This window comes from Canis aureus, chromosome 8 (genome assembly GCF_053574225.1).
Source record: "Canis aureus isolate CA01 chromosome 8, VMU_Caureus_v.1.0, whole genome shotgun sequence".
Classification (NCBI taxonomy): domain Eukaryota; kingdom Metazoa; phylum Chordata; class Mammalia; order Carnivora; family Canidae; genus Canis; species Canis aureus.
In genome coordinates, this window is record NC_135618.1 from 2,311,581 (window position 1) to 2,316,870 (window position 5,290).

The following is a 5,290-nucleotide window of genomic DNA, read 5'->3' on the forward strand; positions in this document are numbered from 1 at the left end:
AGGCCCCGGAGACTAGGGGGACAAGGCTTCCTCCCACCTCCCACCCCTCCTCCTCCTCCTCCTCCTCCTCCTCCTCCCTCCTCTCCTCCTCCTCCTCCTCCTCCTCCTCCTCCTCCTCCTCCTCCTCCTCCTTCTTCTTCTTCTTCTTCTTCTTCTTCTTCTTCTTTCTTCTTTCTTCTTCTTCTTCTTCTTCTTCTTCTTCTTCTTCTTCTTCTTCTTCTTCTTCTTTCTTCTTCTTCTTCTCCTTCTTCTCCTTCTTCTTCCCTCTTTTATTGGAAAACAGACCCAGGGCAAATCACAGGCAAAAATATAGAACACTTCATGAATTTGCAATGTCGTTCTTCTGCAGGAGCCATGCTAATCTTCTCTGTATGGTTCCAATTTTGGTATATGTGTTACCAAAGAGCGCAATCCCCCTCCCCGCAACTCCACCTCCCGGCTTCTTTGGATGACCCTTCTTTGGGAACTTATATGCCATTTCTTTGAGAGAAGCAGAAAATGAGAAGTTCTAAATTGGCTGAGTTTAACCTGAATTTACTCTTTGAGTAGTAAAATTTTGTTTTCTCCTTTCAAATACAACGTGCGGCACTACCAGCCCCCAGGGTACTGAAAGGCCTAATCTCATAATAAAGTCCTTCTTCTGTATCACTTAGGCCAGTTCCTTTTCTCTGATTGAACCTACTGTAGAAGTTGATATTGACATGGTTCCAGAAGAACATAACCTTAAGGATTGGTATCCTGAACTGGCTCTGGATTTTCTGGAATTGGTTCTTGGATGTGATTAAAGGCAGCAATGACCTTGTTTCCATTGGTAAAAAGTGCACTTGTTTTTCACGGCATGCAGTGGCAAAACAGTTACTTAAATTGGTATCAGTAGGCACTTATAATCTAATCCCTGTGTAAGGCAAAGGTTCCTTTCAGGACAGTCCATTCTAGAGTTTCAGGTCCTGACCCAGACTTTGGGTGGTTGACTTAAAACTCTGAGTTTATAATTTTCTTTCCTCTAGTTCTCCAGGTCACTTAGAAGCAACCAAATCACTATTATACTCCTTATATTAGGATGAGGAACCACTCTGGCTCATCCAGGACTGAGGGGAGTCCTAGAATGCCAAACCAAGAAAGTTCCACGCAAACCGGGAAGGGTGTTCTATGCCCGCCTTTACTCGATGGCTGAAGCTAGTGCCTGCAAGGACTTGGGAGATGCAGGAATGACGATGTCTACAGCTCCAATTCAGCTCACCTTTTGGGTCTGTTTAGAAGACAGGCAGATCTTAGAGAATGAAAGTGGGTTACTGTCAGCCTAATCTGGTGGTGGTTCTAGTAGCTGCTTTTCTAGATGAGATTTTGTTGCTGGAGAAAATCAACACACCTTCTGGCACTTGGTGATTATTGACCTATTGAATGTTTTTTTCCTCTATATTAATTAATGACATTGTTAACAAAAAAACAATTTGCTTTGACTCAGTCCCTTCATTAACCTACCTCAGCTGCCTATATCAGCTCGTTAGCATTTTACCATTTTAGGGTATGTTAGTCAGGGTTCTTCACAGAAACAGAACCAATAGTGTACATATATAACACAGGAAGAGATTTCTTCTCAGGAATGAGCTCACATGATTATGGAGGCTGACAAGTCCCAAGATCTGCCACCTACCAGCTGGAGACCCAGGAGAACTGGTGTTATAATTCCAGTCTGGATCTGAAGACCTGAGAACCAGGGGAGCCCATGGTGCAAATTCCTTTCCAAGTTAGAAGGAGACTGATAGCTCAGCTCAGCAGGCAGGAAACAAGGAAATACATTTCTTTTTCCTTTGCTTTTTTATTCTATTTTGTTCTTTTTGAAACCTGTCAATGGATCAGATGAAGCCCACACATATTGGGGAAAGCAATCTGGGTCCACCGATTCAAATGCTAACCTATCCAGAATCACCCTGACAGACATACCCTCCAAATAAGGTTGATCTGGGCATTCCTTGGTTCAGTCAAGTTGACATATAAATTTAACCATCACACAGGGATTAGCAAATTATTTCTCCCAAGGGCCAGATAGTAAATATTTGGGCTTTGTGGGTCACATAGAGTCTGTCTTCCTCTTCCTTTTTCTATTCAACTATTTAAAAATGTGAAAACCACTGTTTGTTCCTAGACTGCACAAGAACAGATTTGGCCCATAGATCATAGTTTGTCAACCCTTCTAACCCATAAATAAGTGACCTAGTTAATATAACCACCAATTTCCAGGTAATCGAAATCCCAGAAAGGTTTAATAACTTGCTTAAGATCACACAGAGAATAAATTTATTACTTAGGATCTTAAAAAGTTCTTATACAATTCAAAAGTTTCCTTTTTTAAAAGGATTTTATTTATTTATTTATTTATTTATTTATTTATTTATTTATTTATTTTAGAGAGAGAGAGTGTGTGTGCAAGAGAGAGCTTGTGTGTGTGAGAGAGGGGAGGTGCAGAGGGAGAGTGAGGGAGAGAAGCACACTCCATACACGTGGAGCCCGACATGGGGCTCGATCATGACCTGAGCTGAAGCCAAGAGGCAGATGCTTAACTGATTGAGCCACTCAGGTGTCCCAAGATTCAAAGACTTTTAATCTTTTCATTGCACTGATTCCTTCTCAGATTTGATATTTTATGCTGTTCTATTATCACCAATGAGGAGTGTTCCTAAGTAATAATATAACTCGTTGACAAATTTCTGTTAGAAAGCCTATCTTACCATTGGTTCCACTAACATAGAAATCAATGAATTTGACCAACATTTTTCATTTTTATGCTAACTAATTTAGCAAATATTTACTGATGATTCGTCATGTGGAAGCATTCTGTTAGGATCTGGAGATGTATTGATGAAGATTCTTGCCCCGCCCTGTTTTTTTTTTTTTTTCCCAGAAATTCTTCCATTGATCAAATTCTTACTGGGTTCTTTTGAGATCTTTTTTAACTAGGCCTTGACTTTTTTCCTTTTTTTTCTGTGTTGATCTCTGCATTGCCCAGTGTTACAAGAACACTGATGTATCAGTTTAACCAGAATCCCCCATTCCTGATATCCTGATGGGGTCCCATATCCTCCATCATCCCTCAGGTCATGTCTGAGCACTGTGATCTACACTCAGCAAGCATCCTGTTAGGTCAGTTTAGCCAGAATAGCCCTTATCCTTGCTATTTCCCTTTTACTGACTCCCTTCCATCCCGCACCCCACTCCTTTGCTATAAATTCCCATTTTCCTCGTATTGAGAGTTGAGTCCAATCACATTCCCTCAGTTCAAAACTCCATTGCTGTGGCTTCTAGCACCATCATGGTAGTTCTGTTGAGTACATTCTACCTTTCTGTTCTTTAACAAGTATCATGGATACATTTTGGTTTAAAAATGTCTGGGTATGAGACAAACTCTCTGTTCTTATAGAGATTACTATCCAGCAAACAGACTTAAAACAAACAGTTGAACAACAAAAGGAATGGCAGTCGTGATACGGCTCCAAAGGAGTCAGGTACCGCACCCCTGACTAAGTGTTGACCTATAGGATAGAAGTAATTTACTAGTAAGTCTACAGCAACCTGAAGATAGAATTTAACAAAAATTGCAACTAAATAAGAAAATACAAGGTAAATAATCTAGGCAAGAAGTGAGTACAAGCCAGAAAATTCAAGCATATCTCAGAAGATCAGGATAGTGATGAGGAGGAAAAAAGTACATAAAAGCTGGAGGCAAACAAGACGACAAAGACTAAGATTCCCTAACAAAGGTCTGAGGTGGGTTTAACTTCCTTAAAAATAGAGTTTTAAAGGTAGCTGTTGCATTCCTTCTTGGGAGGTTGAGGGGAGAAAAGCCTGTGTAACACCTTCACCTTCTGTCTCTAGGAGTATTTGTCAGAAGTGTGGATCATGGACTTCCTGCCTCAGAACCATCTGGAGTGCTTGAGAGAAATGCATTCTACTGGGTCCTATCAGACTCTCTGGAAGAAGGCTTTGGAACTGGTGTGTTTAACAAGCTCTGCGCTTTGGTAAATTCTCACACCGAATTAGAAAACCACTGAACTAAAGGTTCAACTATCACATTACAATTACCCTTTCCAACATTACCATTTATTATGGGAGGTATGACTCTTTAATTACAACAGCTGAGACCTTCTGGACAGAATAGGTGGTAGTAAGATAATCTTCCACAAATCACACGGCCACGCTCTTTCTCCCTTAACCAAGCTCCCGTTGTAATATTTAAAAATTGGTGGATTTTGAGGTGATGGGTTGAGCCTGGGGATGTAAACTGTCACTTATGTTTCTTTAAATGAAAAATTAATGGATCTTTCATGAAATTGGAAAGAACAAAAGAGTTACTTGCGACTTTTATTTTACTGTGTAAGAGTTTTTTGGAATGTTAAAGTTATATTGATGATGAGCGTGGGATAATAAAGTCCTAGAAAGGTAGACAATAAAGGGGTAAAGATGGTTTTGGCTCTCACTATTTAAAAACAAAAATAATTTTAATTATACATACTTTTAATTCATCTCTTTATTGAATTAAGTTCACTGGCATAAATTAAAGCATACATGTTTGTTCTCAAGATTTTTATATTTCCTGGGTTCTTTTATGCTTGGGAATATTTGTTGTTTTATCGATGTGGAAAACATATTGGGATATAATGTTCATAATGTTTGTAGGGGACACTTTCTCTGGGAAAGCAAAAAAAGCTTTTTAACATGTTTTCTATGTATATTTGGGTAGAGAAGTTAAAGAGAAATAATTGATTAATAATAGCTTACATCCAGAGAGCCTGGGTGGCTCAGTCGGTTAAGCATACAATTCTTGGATTTGGCTCAGGTCATGATCTCAGGGTTGGGAGACTGAGCCCTGCATCAGGCTCCATACTGGATGTGGAATCTGTTTAAGTTTCTCTCTCTCTCTCTCTCTCTCTCTGTCCCTCCCTTCCTATTTCTCTCTAAAAACAATAATAATAGGGGGCACCTGAGTGGCGCAGTGGTTGAGCGTCTGCCTTGGGCCCAGGGCATGACCCCGAGTCCTGGGATTAAGGTCTGCATTGGGCTCCCTGCAGGGAGCCTACTTCTTCTTCTGCCTGTGTCTCTGCCTCACTCTGTGTCTCTCATGAATAAATAAATAAAATCTTAAAAAAAATAATAGATCTCATCCATTCTCTATTATGTTAAAATTTTAATTTATTATTATTATTTTTAAAATTTTACTTATTTATTTATTTTTGAGGAAGCTCTATGCCCTATGTTGGGCTTGGACTCACTATCCTGGGATCAAGAGCATCAT

General features: G+C 39.7%; 1 non-coding gene across 1 annotated transcript; it reads right to left on the reverse strand.

The window, feature by feature from the left end:
- Positions 1-303: 303 nt before the first annotated feature.
- LOC144319881 (U6 spliceosomal RNA) lies at positions 304-409 on the reverse strand. The gene has a single exon (XR_013385567.1). It is a non-coding gene; the product is annotated as a U6 spliceosomal RNA (small nuclear RNA).
- Positions 410-5,290: the final 4,881 nt, after the last annotated feature.